Source organism: Halyomorpha halys, unplaced genomic scaffold (genome assembly GCF_000696795.3).
Source record: "Halyomorpha halys isolate HHAL.00 unplaced genomic scaffold, Hhal_1.1 Scaffold720.1, whole genome shotgun sequence".
Classification (NCBI taxonomy): Eukaryota; Metazoa; Arthropoda; class Insecta; order Hemiptera; family Pentatomidae; genus Halyomorpha; species Halyomorpha halys.
Window position 1 is genome coordinate 99,176 of NW_027110122.1, and position 19,404 is coordinate 118,579.

General features: G+C 31.7%; 2 long non-coding RNA genes across 2 annotated transcripts; both read left to right on the forward strand.

Annotated features, from left to right (window-relative positions):
• The first annotated feature begins 2,558 nt into the window (after positions 1 to 2,558).
• LOC136795954 (uncharacterized) lies at positions 2,559 to 14,457 on the forward strand. The gene is made up of 3 exons (XR_010843655.1): positions 2,559 to 2,817; positions 10,575 to 10,824; positions 14,197 to 14,457. It is a non-coding gene; the product is annotated as an uncharacterized lncRNA (long non-coding RNA).
• Positions 14,458 to 15,170: 713 nt separating this feature from the next.
• Positions 15,171 to 19,195, forward strand: LOC136795953 (uncharacterized). The gene is made up of 3 exons (XR_010843654.1): positions 15,171 to 16,537; positions 16,612 to 17,344; positions 17,439 to 19,195. It is a non-coding gene; the product is annotated as an uncharacterized lncRNA (long non-coding RNA).
• Positions 19,196 to 19,404: the final 209 nt, after the last annotated feature.

Consider the following 19,404-nt stretch of genomic DNA (forward strand, 5'->3'; position numbering starts at 1 on the left):
TAGGATTGGTTGGAATGTCAGCTGTATAGACGGTGTAGAGGATGGGACCAATGATACTACCTTGAGGAACACCAGCGGACTGAGAATAGAGGGATGAATAGGAACCATTGTGGTTTACTTGGAAAAATCTATAAAGAGAAAGGAACGAATGATGAGAAAGTAAGTAGGAGGTAGGAATTTACGGAGTTTGTAAAGCAGTCCCGGGTGCCAGACTCGATCAAAAGCCTCCCGCGCAGTACATTCCGCGCTCCAAAGAAGACGAGATTACGTCCACTACACGATGACATTGCTGGATAGTAGAGTGGGGTGTTCGAAATCCAAACTGGTGATCAGGGATTATATAATTGGAATCCAAAATGGGGTATAGGCGTTTCAAAATGAGTTTTTCAAGACTTTTGCCCATGGTCGGTAATAGAGAGATAGGGCGATAGGATGATTAGGGTTTTTTAAAAATATAATACTACGTAAAATATTCTGACCGAAAAAGGATGATAGAACAGGAGACTTTAGAAAGTTACACAACGCTGCATTGAAGAAACTGAGTCCTGTAAATATAATTCAGGTTGTAGCATTGCGGCGAATAAGATAAGCATGCATGTTGTGGGTTAATAAGGTTGTGGGACTTTGTTAAGAACGAATTCCTTAAATGTTAATAAACACTAAACCGACGGGTAAACGTCCGAGGGGTTGACCGAAACGTAGACTGATTTAGTAGATTTGGTTTTGGAGGAGCGTCAGTGGACAGATGTATGTAGAGCACAATAGGTGGTATCGGCATCGAACCTTCAGGTACGCTAAACCTTTATTATTGTTATTAATAATTAATGCTTTACTGATGTTAAAGCATGCAATTTACTCCATTTAGACTTTTTCGTAAGTATTCTTTTTTTGATACAACCAAAAATCGGGTTCTATTATATCGGGTATTATATTTTATATGGGCAATGTGAAAAGAACTCAGAATATGCTCGGTAGTTTGGTGACTCGTTTGAAAAAAAAAATGCAAGTTTCATCTATACTAGTCAGCGCTTGCAAATCACAACTTGAGTCAAAACCAAATCTCGCAAAATGGCCAGTGTGTGAACAGCTAGCTCTAAAAGGAATAGTCGTACGAATCTGAAAATTTTGTATTTAAGGCCTGGAATGTTAGAGCTTTTAAAAGCTATAAAAAGCGATAACATCTACTAAAAAGAAGGGCCACTTTATACAATCGATTTTACATTTTTGACATCGATTTTCAAGTTATATAACAATTTTGATTATATTATACTATAGGTCTTATCCTCATTGAAATGGTTTGACAGGGCTTAAATGACAAATTTGAAAATGGCCCCTCTTAAGAATCTGTGATTTGGTTTGTTTAAAAATAATTGACCGACATTTTTACTTGTAATTAAAAATGAGTAGACATAAATTATGAAAGTATATGACAATTAACAAAAAGAGATTAGAGGAAAAATGATTTGTACAGTGTCAAAAAAAAAAAGTCCGAAAAGTGAGAATTGTAATATAGACGTATTAGAATATAACTGGGTATACTATTCGAGAGCTTCGGAATGTTTGACCAGATACTTGTCAATGACCCGGTAAGTATCAATATTAGAATGAGGTAGATCTTGGATAGATACAGGGACTTTGTCAAGGATAAAGACATCTTGTTGTTACGAGAATGGACCTATAACCCGTGGTACGGTAGGGTCTTCATTGAAACGGATGGTCCTCAAAACTACCTAAAGATCAGCTGTCCCACAGCTTACTTGAGAATAATTTCCCAACTACGACTCTCCAGTAAATATGCAATTACACTAAGTGCCGGTCCACACAAATACACTTTAGACCCACAGATGTGTGGACTATGTTCAGCTTGTGATGGAACGACATTGGAGGATTGTTTCCATTTTTTAGCAAACTTCCCCGCACATTAACAAAACCGAATGCCAAGAATGCCGAAACTAAACAATATTAACCAAAATCAGTTCTATAGAATTCTTTCTGTACCCTCACAATTGGCTCTTAAACTTCTTTTTATATATTAACACTAAACCTTCTACTTAGAAATGGATACCTTTATTCACAATGGGATGTATAGTTTTTGTTTCTTTTATATTATTTTAGTATGTATTTTAGAGGCCATCCCAATTTATACGGGGATTGCCCCATAAACAATTAAATAAATTAATATAGACGTATTATATACCGTTGGATAGCCTTGGAAAGGTATATTTTAGAAAATTATATTTATTAAATAAAGTCGAAGAAGGTAATGGAGAATAATAAAAAAACGGATAAATAAAAGTCCCGTTGTTACGACTTTTGACCTGCTGGGCGCATGCGGAGTGTGTTTTTCTGTTTCTTCGATCTGATTAATGCATAGTTAACTATAATTATTAACTGGTTAGATTTCAATATTACATAACCAATATCTGAGCTTTTCAGTTGACTGAATTAATAAGTCTATAAAATCATTATTATTATTAATTTCATAACAATTTAGCGTTGAATAAAAAGGTTAAGAACGGAATGTAAATTTTATTAATCTGTTCGTGGGCGTAGCTAATGGTAGCCAATGAGAAATAAGATTCCAAAAGGATGACGCTCCTACGATCCAGTGAGAGAGGGGAGGACTTGGCAGCAAAAACACAACAGAAGAAGGTAGACCGAGCTAGAGGAAGGACTTGGGACACGGAACTGGCAGCGGAAAGAGGATGGACTTCGACCATAGTCCTCTATGCAGAGCGAAGTAAAGATGGGCTCTTCAGATCTTGAACTCCACGACTAAGACGTCATCAACACCCACAGCATTCAGCTATTCATTAGGTAATAATTTAAAATGTAATAATATTTTATGGCAAACCATTTATCTGGATGGAGTTTAGATAGTTGATCATAGATTAATATTTGGAGAAAATGGTCAGGGGGGAGGGAGAGGTGGGGGGTGTGGTCAGAAAAAACACAAATAAACAAAATAATATTCATTCGTCCCGACATTTCGACCTGAGTTTCAGTTCTTCATCAGGACTATAAAACAAAAAGAGGTAACTACCATCATTCAGAGAAATATAAAATTTAAAAGAAATAATAAACTAACCAATTTGGAAGTGTACATAATTGAATAATAAAAAATATTTGACTGATAACAATGAAAGATGAATAATATCTTCTTACCTATATAATATTATATATCATCTTTCATTGTTATCAATTTTTTTTTCCTACACTGCAGGGTCATGCATCTTCTGCTATAAGATTTCTGGTAGGCCAATAATGCGTTGCAAACTTGGACCATTTGGTCTCATCGTCAATGAAACCCCTCCTTATGTCATTGAGGCGAAGAGAGTCATGTAGGTAGTTAGCTATCATATCTAACTCAAATCAAAACTAGGACCGAAAGTTATCTCTTACTCCAATTCTATGAAGATGTGCACCCATGTAATTGTGACCAGTTATAGCTCTAAAAGCAGCCACTGACTCGTGGCGGGGAAGGTCAGTTGGTATGCGATCACTGGACTGGTGAGGGCAGCCGATTGGTTTGCTGCTGCAGGCTACTGATAGATTTGTTGCAGTTTACTTCGCAAGGACGAATTGATGAGACTTTTAGCCGCAGTAAAATTAGTGGCTGCGTGAGACTTGGCCATGTGGTATTCTTCTTTGGCTAAGGCATCGGCCTGTTCGAACTGTTGAATCCTTTTGGCGGAAGAGTTATGATCCTGCGGTGTAGGGAAAAAAAGATTGATAACAATGAAAGATTAAATCTAATATTATATAGGTAAGAAAATATCTTTCATTGTTATCAATTTGCTACTGTCTAATTCCATTGTTATCAATTAACTATTTTCTATTATTCCCTCTCAATCACTCTAAGTTAATAAATCAAATTCATCGAACATCGATACTTCGATTATCAAGTGATTATAACTCCTCCTCTCGGTGTAAACTGACGTAAGAACACTAAGATACCACATTCTTCCGATTCCTCCAGATCTGGATGTACAAGAGCCTCTTCGACCATCCATTAACCTCTCACAACTAGTTCTGTTATCTGCTAATAGGAAGTGCTCTAGACCATTTCAAGTGGTCAGTCTGGGTTACATCACCTTCGGGAAGGAATTTAGGCTGGTTAAGATGTGTCTGGATATTATTAGATATTCTTTCCTTAATACCTACTTATATAAAGACCTGGTTTAGTGGCTTCTTTAGGATCTGAATTTTTCGTTTATTCGCATGTAAGTGATTTAGGTTTAATAAATTATATTTAGATCGTGTATAGATGATAACAGTTTCAGTTTCTGAGATACAATGATAAATTTTTAATAATTGCTAAAAAAGAAAAAGAAGATCTGGGTGCGATCATAACAACTCAAATAGAAAATAAACTATTTATTATGAGCTACTATATTTATTATGTTTCCCCCACGTTGCAGGGTTTTTATCAGAGCTTAAAAATATAAAAATAATAATACTACTAAAATTAAATAAGAGAATAAAATAACATGAAATAAATATAAACTATGGTATGGTTAAAAATTATCAATGTATAATAATTAACAAAGTATAAAATAATGTCAAATGTACAGAGAGAAGTATAAATAAATAATACATAAGCAAGTAAATAAATTTCTAGGTAAAAAGCGAATTATGTAAATATTGTTTGAATATATATTATTGAGGCAAGAATAACGATTTTTCATTCACATTGATTTGTACCGATGATATCACTCACTTAGTCACTTCATTAGTTTCCTTACATAAAGTGACAAAGTGAGTGATATCGTCGGAATAAATCCAAATTGGAGATTTTTATAGAATCCTTTCGGAATACTACACTTCACTTGTTATTCAAATTCAAATTTCAATTAAAAATGATTTCTTGATTTTTAGCTTTTAGTCCAGTTGTTTGTCAGCTTACTTTTTCTCTCTTTTTTTTTCAAAACCAGTAATCTGCAACGGAGTAGATGAAAATTTTGTTAGACTGTTGTCCAGACAGTTTTCAAATTACTAGTGAATAGTCGTAACACCTTTCTTAGAACGTAATGAAAATCTTTCAACCAGCTAAATGTCCAAGTTTAAACTCATAAAAACAAAATGCTTGCAAATCGCATTTTTCCATGGTCATATTTGATGACGTACTCAACAATGTGCAATCAATTTGAATGATAGTTAATATTATCGACAAAGAGAGAATTAATAACGACTCATTATAATCTTTAATCATAAACGTAATGAACAACTAAAGTCCACTAATCTCACTTTGAATTTCTTAAAAAGAAAACAGATATTTTATATGCAATGACCAAATAACAGAAAAAATTATAAAAATTTTTTCACTACGAAGTGTTTGATTTTTTTCCATGGTGCCGTAATTGGAGGATCAAAATAAATCCCAACGAATCACTTTTGCCCTTCGTCGTAAACCTACCGACTACTCTACAGATTTCTTTAATAATGTTGCTCCTACCCCTGTAGAACAGATCGGCTAACTTGGACTACGTCTGGGCAAACTAATAACCTGGGATTCTCAGACAAGACTGAAAAGAGAGGAAACTACACGTCGATTTCGACTATTACAGCAATTACTAAACAAATGGTCTAAACTTTCAATCCATTACAAAAGACTGATCTACATCACAATCAGGGGGACTATTTGGCCATACGGAGTTGAGCTTTTGGGCTTCAATAAACCTTCGAATTCCTTTCGTATCTACTTCAAAATCCTTCTCTCAATGTTCCTTTCTTTTTCACAAATAATATCATCCATAAAGACCTTAATGTTTCATATGTAACCGATCTAGCCCGAACCAGTTATCATTCCTTCCATTATAAATCCCCTAACCACACAAACCCACTAATTTCTAACCTTGCTTCCTCTTCCATCCTTCGAGGCGCCTGAGAAGAAGATGGTGTCGAGACCTTCTAGTGTAAATATATGATTAGAATGCTACCAATGGGTAGTTTCCCTACATGCCTGTATCACTCCATTTTGATATTACATCAAATTTAATTAATGTGTTTCTATGTAAATCAAATAAATATGTAATAGCAATAAATAAGATATTTTTTTGTATTTTATCTCCTGTTTATTTCATTGCCGGAAAATTACCCTTTTTTATTCTGTTAATTGATTATAATAAATAATTTATAATATTTTTGTATTGAACTTTCACATTGAAACTTTTTATTTTATAATTTATTTATTGTTATTTACAACTGTATAAAATATATACAACAAGTAAATATGCTGTTAGTGATAAAATAACATGATAGAATCACGTGGAGAATCAACCCATTGATAGAACTCTAATTACGTTACTACAGAAGAAGATCTCGAGGCCATCTTCTTTTCAGACGCCTTGGGGGATTATTAGGAAATGAAGGAGAAGCCAGGGTAGAAACAAGTGGATTTGGATGGGTGGGAAGTTTATCATGATAGGGTTGGTATTTGGTTCTGGCCAAATCGGTAACATATGAAACATTGAGGTCATCCATTAGGATTGTAATGGATGCCTCCTTACTTGATTTGTGACAAAGTAAGGAGCATTAAGGATTTTACGAAGGATTTTGGATTGTAAGGTTTGGATTCGGGAGGACTTTGATGGTTTAGTGGAGCCCCATAGCTCAACTCCGTATGCCCAGATAGGCCTTATATTAGTCATGTAGATCAGTCTTTTGTAATGGACTGAAAGTTTAGACCGTTTGTCTAGTAAATGTCGTAATAGTCGGAATCGACGAGCTGTTTCCTTTCTTTTCAGTCTTGTATGGACATTGCAACTTAAATATAATTTAGATGGAAGCTATTATTAATTGATGAAGTATATTGAAAAAATATATAAATATACTAAGTAAATAGTGATTAGTAGTTATGTAAATATTTTGTGAATATGTATTATTGAAGCAGGAATCAGGCCCAAATACAAATCGTAGTAGTCGGATTATTAATGCTCTTTCGGCTGGTTCCGCTTGAACGTCGTTTAAGTTGAGCTTAGTTTGATTAGAAATGTTGTTTTGAAGTTGCACGTTGTTGTTCGTTACTCTTATCCATGACAGCAATGGGACATTGTCAACACGATGATGAGTAAAGATTCTGCATTCGAAACTAGGCCCCGTCCATAAACTTGAAATATTTCTTTATTTCTAAAATAAAAAAAGGAAGATAGTCTGGGTGTGTTCATGGTAACTCAAATAGTAAATGAACTATTTATCATTAGGCAACGTTTCGCTCCAATTTACAGGGTTTTGTCAAGCCTAAAAAAAGATGGAAACAACTAAAATAATGTAACAAAGTAGGAGAAAATGATAACATAAAATAAAAGTGAACTACTATTTGGCTAATAATGATGTAAAATATGTAAAAATGTATATAAAAACGAACAAAGTAAAGTAAAAAAAAATAAAATGAGAAGTACAATAAAAAGTATAAATAAACAAGGATTACTAAAAAATTGTATGAAATAGAATAAATACGAAAATAAATTACGCACTAATAGACGGAAAATAAGGGAAATTAGGTTAAAATAAAGGTAAGAAAAAGGAAAAATAATGAACAAAAAAAGGGAAACTCATTTTTCAGATTGAAGAAAAGTGAAAGAATGAGTATGAGGCGGATACAAGGTATCAGCAGGTTAGGTGAGTGGAAGAATTCGACGGCTAACAAATAACGTTACATAATATTAAAGTAATATAATATTGGGAAATATAAAAAAAATATTAAATATAGGTAGACATTAAAACCAAAACTGTAATTTTTTTATTCATGTTCGTAGCGGTTGGGATATCTATCAACAATTGAAAAAAAATGTACTCATTTAGTTCAGAATCCTAAATTTTGGTCTAGTTTTTACAAAAGCCAACTTTATGAGTAATGCAACTCTATCTTTGTCATCATTTAATATAAAATAAATAAACATAAAAGATATAGACTAAATCAATAGGTAATTGAATAATTTTTACTCATTAACATTTAAAAAAAAAAAAAGTATGACCAATGAAGAATCAGGTGTTCTTTGTAAGGAAGTACTGATACTATATCAACGGTTGTGCATGGAGGTTATTCAATCACAATCATGCTCGACCGCCAGATATTTTCCCAATTAAGAGTACCCATTTCCCGACCCTACAGGGTTGACTCATAGTTACAATAACATAATGAATTATTATCTGTCACAGCCGGATTCGAAGCCAGGTCCTTGGAGTTAGTGGCTCTGTACCTAACCACTGAGCCATACCGCTTCCATCATTCGATAGACTGAATAAAACTGTAACTGTCACATTATGAACGCATTTTATTTGTTTTCGTTCTACTTTGTGATGTATTAAATGGTTTCTATTTCAGTTGTCGCTCATTTTCTCCTATGAAAATTCATCTTGAGTTCATTTTCACCATATTTTAATATTAATATTATTTATAGCTTTCATTTCGATAGTTTATATTTCTTTTGATGCAGAATGGAGTGCTTTTTTTCATGATACTTCTGGCCTGTGTGATGCATGTACATCAAATTTATATACATCAATTTTATACATTAAATCCATTCAAATTGTAATTTATGTTTTATTTGTATATTTTGTTGTTTTTTATACTCATTGATTCTTAAATGCTTTAAACAAAAATAATAATTCTTTTTCTCACTCAAAGATTTTATTTCATTAATTTATTTTTTTTTTTGTTACTTTTATATTTCAATTTTGAAATTTTATTTTTGAGTAAATGTATAACCAAAATATTATAATTAAAATTTGGCTTTGCTTTTCCGGTTTTACTTTATCTACAATGCAGTTATAATATTTTTTTAGGGGGGGAGAGGGAGGGGGATTGTTGTTTAGGCTTTGAATTATATCAGCTAATGGAAGGCAGTCAGCTTCAGTATTTTCAATTTGAATTCCCTCAGACACTATAGTAATATTATAGTAGAACCCTGTTTATCCAACCTAGTCGCCAGTTAAGCAGAACAGTCGGTTAATCTATACACTCTATAATGGAAAGAAACAATTCCAATATTATTTTAACTCATATATTAGGAACAATTTATAATACAGTACAAAACAATATATAGATGGGAACAAATATTAATTTATTATGAGGATAAAATTGTTACTAATTTAATATACTTTTAATTTATATGAATTTCTTTTTATATATTATTTAATTTAAGTGAATAAAGGATTATTCAGTTTATAATAGTAGTCACAAATTCTGTAATTTTGTTTTATTTTACCAAATTAATTTCTGTTCAGCACTTTATTTTCTTATTGTATTCGTATTTTGTTGGAAGACAATTATAATTGTATATTGAAAATTAATGGCAATTTTGAACCACACATTAACATTATCTTTATTTAAATAATAAAATAATACGTATGCTATTTCTTTAACGTTTAGGGGTCATTAATTTAGAACTTATTATTAAATTTGTAAGGCCTAAATCCTTTTAATCTACCTTTTTCTCTGAGTCTAATCTAAACATAAAAGAAAAATACCTCATTATTAGAAGACGTCATAGCTGAGCTCATTTGGGTGAGGGCCCCATATTTAAGAAGAGAGCTTGGTTCAAAAGGTTGTGGGTTCGATTTCCACCAGGGTCTGTCAATATTTATTGGTGAACCCGATAACTGAATCTTGAAAATCCCATTCTGGAACTGCATATGTACTCAATCAAGGAAGAAAAAATATTATAAAGAACCTTATATTTCAATTAAAATTGTAGCTCTGACTTTGTGTTTTAAGATAATATTAATGTTGAAACGATGATTGCCATTAATTTTCTCGTTTAAATAAAATAATTTTTATCCAATTTATGTCTCAAAAATTCTTTATAATTACTTTAAATGTACAACATTTCGGCCAATGTTTAATTGTTACTTTTCCACTACATTTGAAAACTTTTAATTACAGTTTACCTTAATTATTACCACTCATTTATCACACAAAATTTTTTTATATAATTAATTAAAAGTTTTAAAATTTAATTGACTAATTTTATTGCCCTGAGCAGAGTAACCTGCAAAAACTTTTTAATTGCTGGATGTGAGGTTGTGAATTTATATTTAAGATTGTCTTGGAGGATGGCGAGTTTAGCTGAGTCGTTGGATATTTGAAGTAATAATAAAGAATATTCTTTGTATTATATTATATAAAATAAAGAACTCTATAAAGAAGTGAGAAGATTACATATAAAGTAAGATTATTTTTTTTTTTTTGACACCGGTTAACCTGGAGAGTCGGTTTTGTATGTTTTAAAGTGTTTAAATGCTATTAATGGGTTTTAGGCAATTGAATAATGATTTAGGAGGGATATTTAAGGCCTGTTTTAGTTTTTGAAAAATATTTGTTGAAAACCTTAATGCATGTCGTACGTAATTTCGAGATAAATAGTTTGTACATTTTAAACTACTGAAGAATGAAAAAAAAAATCATTAGATTTAGTGAGTGTTTACTATATTAAATTTATCTCTCTTTGTATTCCCCCGTCCTAATGTCTGCTATCAATCTCCCGAAATGTCTGTTTTGGTGATGGGTGACTTTTAGTTATGTAAGTCCTAATCAAGTCGACATTGGCAACAGAACTCTGGTGTTGCTCTAGGTGCGAACTGACAGACAAAGAAACTAAGAAGAAAGAGACGAAGAGACGGGGCACGGGAGTGACCCAGTTGTGCGGGTCGCTGCAATATATATCTACAAGGACAGGTGATAAGGAGGAGGGAGAGAGAGCGATCCCCCTCCACCGCGGAACGGGGAGGGAGGGAGCGTGTTATCAGTCTGTCTCAGGACCTCAAGGAGATCCCATGGCGCTCATCATATCGAGGGTACCCCAGCCCTTCTGTCAGCTACAGGTCAGTCAATACATAATATATATTTATTCATGACGATATATTTATCGTCTAATTTATCTATTCAATATATATAACAATATCAGCACTATAGATTTGCTCTGATATATAGTCTCGAAGTAATAAAAAAAAACTCAACTCACGTCTATGATAAACAAAGGGTACTCTTGTCAATGATTCGTATAATTTTATATAAAATTTTAATCAATATTTTTTTGAGATACAAATAAAATTTCGCTGTTTGAAAGACGTGTTGTTTTGTTTACATATCAAAACATCTTTAATATTTACAAAAATCTATGATGCGTATTGTTAAGGATCTAAAAACCATACTAAAGAATATGATCCTGGAAGGAGGAACGATTTCCAGTTTTTCAATTCTTTTTATGATCTGTGATACTGTTGTTGGGCAAAAAAAATACTTCAGAATCTTCAGATAGGTTCATTATCTAGGCAAATAGACAAAAAGAAAACACTGCATAGTAAATGCTAAAATGTGCTATATATTTGCTATTTTATTTATTTATTTTTTCATAATCGCTTGCGATACCCTGTTATACGCTTGGGGCAACTCAGTTTGGGAACTGCTGCTCTTGAGTCGTGGGCGGTTTGTTTTGATACGACCTTTATGTACACATGTACATATATATTGAATGATAAATGTTGTAAACGTTTTTGTGAAGTAAATTTAAAGTGTAAGAAGTATTTATTAGAATTTCATATGGAAGAGATACGCGTGTGATTAATATAGATTATGTTTACTTTGCAACTCAAGAGTGGTGTATAATTTATTTGATTAGGATTGCACACAATAATAATAAATTAAGGACTATATGATTTAAATATTTACACAAATATACATCTATATATATATATATAGACTATATTTATATAGACATACCCATATATACATGTGTGTATTATTTCTAGTTCTTCCTGTTAGTGAAGACGCTCCCTGATCCCGTGATAATCCCGTGGCATTGCTGAGATCCTTGATCAAACAACGGCAATATTACTCCTTCTTGGAAAAACGTCTGATCGTTGTTTGATATAGAAATTTTGTAGATTAAATAACGTTTGTTTAATTTCTCATAAAAAACTAAATTCATAGATAAACGAAATTAACCTATACTCAGAACAGAATTTTATATTAAATTTGCTAAGTCAAAGAATTTCATGAACAACCTATATCTCGTCGATTTAGGACCTTAACTTGTCTATTTAGCTCGAAAAACTCATAAGTTAACATGACTTGTAAAAAATTCTAGAAGACCTATAGCAGTTATGAATCTGATGCAATTTTTAATTTACAGATGGACATACTGTCTTATCAATTTCCTCTTAGTACATGATTTTTTGTATTTAGTATTAAGTAATCTTAAGTGTTGCAATACCTTAAAATCTGTTGAATCTTAATATTTTATTGACACATTTAACAATAAAATAACTATTTAATTGAGATCCGTGTCACTGCCATATAACTCTGAATATATTCTCTTAGGGGTACATTGAGCTGTCACCGTTCCTAGCGTTGTTTAATGTCACGTAGCTGTTATTCTCCTGGAACTGGTTCCTTTTTATTGCTTACCGTCTCGCCGCTTTCTTATCTCTTTGGCGAACGTGGTTTATCAGTCGTCGTGGTTTTTTTATATTCGTGTTCTCAGCGAAAGACTATGTAAAAGAATCTAATATCCATAGACTGCGACGTAAAAATAATATGTATCATTGTATTTTTTTTTTTACTGTTAATTATATGTGTTTTTAGAGTTATTACAAGCCCATTGCATACTTTTAAGTTTTCTGTTTTTAAATTTTTCGGTAAAGAAACAGTTTATGTCTATGGTACACTCATGTCTCAAAAATGTACTACTTCAAATTTCCAAATAAAAAAATATATAATTTACATAACCAAAAAGTTAAAAAAAAAAAAAATATTTCATTATTTAGAATTGAATAGGCCCGTTACGGAGATGTCCTTCCACATTTTAAAACCTCGATCAATTTTATTAATTTTTTTTTTGTACCAATCGAATTCAGATTTTGGCTATTTTTATTTGCTCAATTCTACACTTGGGTGATTAACTTTGCCTGTCATGCAACAGTCGCAAATTACATATTTAAAAACCTGATTTTATCTTCAAGAAATTAAGTTATAATAATATATTTATTTGTGTTTTTGACAACCCCTGTGCCTGAGTATGGCAAAAATCAGCTATTGTTGAAACTAATAGCTAAAATTACCATTGATACAATATTTATTTATCAATGATTCATTCATGAATAAGGTCGTATCCATGGAAATTTTAGCTATTAATTTTAACTATAGCTATTTTTTGCCCATATCTGCCCCATACAAATAGTTAGCAAGTATATATACAAATACTGTTACCCCACAAAAATGATAATTTAAAAAAACTAACGGAACTACTACAACCTATGAAGGGAGTACTTTGTAAGGAAGTATTTTTTAGAACAACGCTCATACTAGAAGGTGATATTTTTCAAAACCATACTAAACCACAAGATTTTCCACAAATACTGTTACCTACTTTATGAAGCTGGGTGGACCCCAGGAGGCCTCCAGAACCCACAGAGTTAACTAACGGTAACAGTAACAGAATAAATTATTATTTACCACAGCCGGATTGAAATCTGAGTCCTTGGAGTTATTACAGTGCCTTACCCTATGCGCCACCCCCTATGCGCCACCCCGTACTCAATAATGATAATAATATATATATATATTTTTTTGGGGGGGGAGACAAACCCAATACAGTAAATTTCTTGCATATACAAATAACTTCACTCAACGCAAATAAATTAAACATCATTTATATAAATTATACTAGGCCTGTTATTAATCACCTTTATCAAACAGACAAAAACTACACATTATATTCAGAAGACAGGTATCCAATGCGGTTTTGAGTTATATATACAAATAAAAAAATTAGATCTAATTCTGTGGGTACTGCCAAAATTGTATACAAATAATTTGGGCTAATATTATTCAGTGTGGACACGTATCGGGTTCAATGAGGGACAAGTTGACAAAAAATTAAAGTAAACTTCCAATCCCGTCGTATTACAACCTGGACAAGGCTTCTGTGGGTTCAGAGTATTTAGAAATCAATATTTTTTTTAGTTAAAATTAATAATTTTAAATATGATTTAACCTTTCCAAGTTCAGTTAAACTCTGGGCCAGTTTTTTATGTGTAGATTTGAATGAACTGCATTTTTTTTTTTATATATTTTCGAAATAAATGCGGTTTGTCTATATGATTTTTCCCATAACTGGGAACTATTATTGTATCTGTGTGAAAAATTAATATCAAATTAAAGTAAAAGTGACTTTTGTTTCTTTTTGTTTTTAGCCCACACGTGCCTCTTAGACTATCGGTGAAGTGATATTTAGAGGTCTCTCTACTTTAGACTGAAACAACGTTACCCAAGGACGTAGCTAAACTGCAATCCGACTGCCTCAACTTCAACACTTTTTATCGAAATTTCCAGGACAATTTACTGTACACTGTGTTACTTCACCAAACAGACGTGTTATGTAAAGTTTTAGACTGACTCTATGAACTCAATTTGAAAATGTAATTAATAAATGGTTGTCCTGTTTATTTCCCTAATTAGTTGCTTATTCTATAGATCATTCAATTTAATCCCACATTATTAATTTCCTTTTTTTTTGTTTTTTAATTTTAAAAAACAAAAAATATTCAAAAGTTTTTCTTAGTAATTTTGAGATATTTACACATAATAATTTTTATAAGAACTCCAAATATTTAAAACATTTGATTCAGATAAAGAAATTATGGTAGGTAATACTAAACAATCCATAATTTGCACATGTCCCATACAGTTTTTTGTTTACATTGCTATATAAACATTTGTAACTTGTTTTTATTATTGAAAAATATAACTATCTATGAAGATATAACTGCTCAGTAATTTATTTAAAGCTTTAAACCTACGAAACCACAAGTTGATAGCCGTACTTCTTATTGTACCCCCGTTGAATCCCCAAGACGTGTCAAAAGAACTTCCTAACATAAATAAGCTAGTGTATAGTTTCTCTACTAGTCACCAAAATGCCCTTGTTATATCATAACGACCTAACTTCAAGAAGTAAAATATTAACCAAACATGGAGAAGATGGTTGAGGATGCGGTCAATGATAAACACAAATAAGTTGGATTAACCTATTTTATTGTGCCAACGTTTCGAGTAGAGTTTCTAGCCTTCTTCAGGGCTGTTAGCTGGAAAATCAAACCCCTAATAGGTTTTGATTTTAGCCATTAGGCGTTTGATTTTCCAGCTAACAGCCCTGAAGAAGGCTAAAAACTCTAGCCGAAACGTTGGCACAATAAAATAGGTTAATCCAACTTATTTGTGTTTATCATTGACCGCACCCCCATCCATCTTCTCCTCGTTCGTCATCCACGGTCAACTATCTCTCATAATTATTAACCAAACATGTGCTTCTAGCGGGATGGGGAAGGGTTGAGAGCGTGGCTTAATCCTGCGCTCCTTCAAAGAAAAAGTGAAGCCAAAAAAGACACGCCCACAGAGGCTAGTCTCCGTTCAGGCCAATAAGAATATAAGGATTGTAATCTAAACTGAAACAGAAGGCAGCCGTGATTAGCTCGTACTCTTCTGTTGTGTCCTTGGTCCATCATAGGCTCACATTTTCGGCATCACTTTTCCTATCAGTTTACCCCCTCCATTATACTACTTCTTTCAAGCAATCTATATTTATTTTAACTTTTTTAAATTTATTAATTATTTCTTTTTGTTGCGAAACATGAGGTATATATATTTTCTTTAGTACTCCACTAAATCCTATACATCTCCAAAATGAAAATATCAGGATTCGTATATTGGAGCCTCCGTGGAATAAATATTAATCAACTCAGTATGGGTTTCAAACCTACAATATTCTGGACTAAGCATTCTGGGAACACTGCCCAACGTGGTCAGTCGTTTCTTCCCGTGTTCATTTTTTTTTTTTTTTTTTACTTCAATATTTGTTCATAGCAGAGTTGGACAACTATGAAACTAATAGTTAAAATTGCTGTGTATACGATATTTATTTATCAATGGTTCATTGATGAATAACTATTACCTATAGGTAATTTTTGCCCATCTCTGTTACATAGTAAATACCAATACAATTCATTACAACCTGAAAAACTTTAGTTTTTTCTCTTTTCAATGCCAGTCAATGGGATTGTTGTTTGAACGCCCAAATCCATATTTAATAACAAGTTCAAACTCCAACCAGACAAAAAAATAAAAACAGTATTTAATTTACAATTCAGTTTAATAAAATGAGGGTTTACTCTTTATCATATAATGCAAGGTAAGAATTACATAATTTGATTTTATTTGCTGTATGTAACAATTTCTTGTTATTACATTAATGAATTCCTGTTATTATTTAGTGAATACCAGACTAACGATAAACCAAAAAATCCTTTAATTCATCAAAAAAAAAAAAAAGAAAAAGAAAATGATCCCTTCTCCTTCTTGTGACAGCCAATGATTTATTACTATAATAGCAGTTGTAAATTTTAACAATAATAGAAATTAAATATAATTAAGAAGGCGTTACCGAAAGCAATAGAGCAGGAAAATAAATAACGATTTGACTGTCTGGAAACATTATTTCTACCAAAAATAATTTCTAATAACATTTTTTTATTAAAGGTTTTAATAAAAATAAATTATTATAAAGTTATTTATTCAATAAATAACTTTATAATAATTTATTTTTATTAAAGGTTTTAATAATTTTTTTATAAAACAAATTAAAGTCCGAATTTTACGAAATCCAGGTTTATCGCAAACCTATTGCTTATGGGAAACCATTAGATTTTTTATTTTCACTGATCAATAACTCACTGAGTGGTGGGTGGTGAGTTATATCTATGTTATACTTTATACGGTTAGATTAAGATAAATTGGTTTCCATGGAAACCTGCAGAGTATATTCAAAATATACATGTGGTTTATAATTTTAAATCTTAGTTAATATTTAATTTAGTTTCCTTTTGTAGAAAATTTAATTATAATTCAAATGAGTAGTAATAATCTTCCAGGATATCAATTATTATCAAATTATTTAAAGTTTTTTTCTAAACTCATCATTTTACATATCTATAGTAACAGGGCAGTATAAGGGTAACCATCAGTGATAATTTCTACTTCTTAAGCTGTATGATTGTGCTTTAACTGATCTAGATATAAAACATAATAAGAGTAAAGTAGTAAGTATAAAAGATTCTAACAAGATTTTTCGATGTATGTACATGTTTTGTAGTCACCTTTGAGTATAAATCGCAAAATGTTCTGTTCGTGAACAGCCTAGCTCAAAAATCAAAAGTTGTACGAAAATGAAAATACATACTTAAGGTAGGTATTTACTTAGGAGTGGGAGAGGGTAGCTCATTCTATTAGGAGTGGGAGTGGGTAGCTCATTGCTAAGGCAATGGACTACTAACTCCAAGAACTCAGGTTCAAGTCCGGCTGTGGTAGTTAATCATTCTATTAGGAGTGGGAGTGGGTAGCTCATTGCTAAGGCAATGGACTACTAACTCCAAGAACTCAGGTTCAAGTCCGGCTGTGGCAGATAATCATTATCAGTTACTTGTAGCTGTTGAGTTAGAAAGTTTCAAATTTACACCTTTAAAATAGAACTATACTAAAATTTGACTCCCGAATTACTTTAACTTAAATTAATTATGATTCGAAACCGAAATATTTTATTAGTTTATATAGGTAATATGTCATCAGTGATTGGTGGACTAACTTGGGGTAAATTTAGCAGGAGATCGGGATGACCTAGTGCGACCTTTATCTTCATTCGATCCAATTGTCATTTACTTAAAAAAACAAATCTGGAACACAGAAATTTGTTTGTTTTTAAAATTTATTTTTTATTTTAAAGTGATTTTTATTAAAAGAAATAAATACTTTGAATTCTCTTTATGTCAGCTTCACCGCATTATTCTAGAAAATAAAAAGGATTCCGTAGTTGGTAAATAATTTATTGCAATTGCTGTATGCACTTACTGCGCTGTATTTAGATGACAGTGCATGAATCATCTCATTTCCTATTCATTCGTTCACAGCCTTGAGGTCTCGACTTGTTTTTCTTTTCTTTTTTTTCTTCTTTTTTTTTTTGTATAATTATGTTCGGTTAAAAGAATTACATCATTGCTTATATTAATAATAATGTGACAAAATGACTAATATTATCGATAGTTATTTAAATTTATTATTTTATAGTGTATTTTCTATATTCATACTACTGTTTGGCCTCAATTCGTCCCACCTATCGAACTGAATTTTCAGCCACCCTGTGAAATATCATACAAGAAGTTTGGTTAAAGTAGCTCTAAAAGTAGAAAATTAATGTTACTATTTTTTAAATTTTATTAAAAAAATTTAATTAAATCTCCACCACTACAATCCATGAAGGGTCTGCGGTGTAGTACTTTGTAAGAAAGTATTGCTATTTATCTGCCACAGCCGGATTCAAACCCGGATCCTTGGAATTAGGGTCTTAACATTGTGCTACCCATTGTTTATATTATCTGTGACTTAGTTCTAAAAGGCCAAGGTAAATTTTTTTAAATTTTATTGTTTTTTTTAAAGTTAAGTTTCTAATTTAGTTTCAAAATATTTAATAAATTAACGATTAAATCTCTATAATATGACCTATTTTAGTTTGTTATTCTTGGAGGAAGGATTATAATGGAGGGAGTAAGTCGGCAGAAAAAGAGAAGCCAGTGAAGCCTTATGGGCCTTTCGGGGGCGTGGCAGAGGAGTAGGGGAAGAATACGAGCCAATCAATGGTAGCTTTCTGATTCAGTTTTTTACAAAGGCTTTTTTTGGGGGGGGGATTAGAATGGCGGACATTCTTATTAAAACCTCAACGTTAACATTCCTACCGTGGGCGTGGCCTTTTTGGCATTACTTTACTTTGAAATAGAGTAGGATAATTTATAATTAAAGATTTATTAAATCGAATGTTTTTGTGTAAAAACACAAAAATGACTTTTTAGAACTAAGCCATAGATATAAATTTTAATTATATTTTTAAATAAATAATTTTTGAAAGGTGGAAAAACAGAATTAATGTGAAAACGTATTTTGAAAGTTATTTTGTATTTTAGGGAGTCAATGAACTTTAATAACAGGTTATTACTATCTGTTTAATTATGCCTGTGCAAGTATTATTTGATGTAATCTGTTTCTCATGGTTTTTTTTACAATCACGACGTAGAATAAATAAATATATAGAAGTATTATATTTTCTATTTTTTGTGTTTTTTTTCTCCGCGATTAATTTCAGAGATCAAACTGAATAAAGTTAGCCTTTAGACTTGACAGAAGTCATTTATTTTTTGTTTTAGTAATTAGTTCATCAGTTTTTCGTTAATTTTTTTTCTCATAATTTCGGATCTTACACAGCTAATCAGATATACCCGGCGGGGTACTTATCTTGTGTACGGAACAAGAACATATAATGCAAATATAACGCTGGTGGAACGTTCCCGCAGTGATTTTAT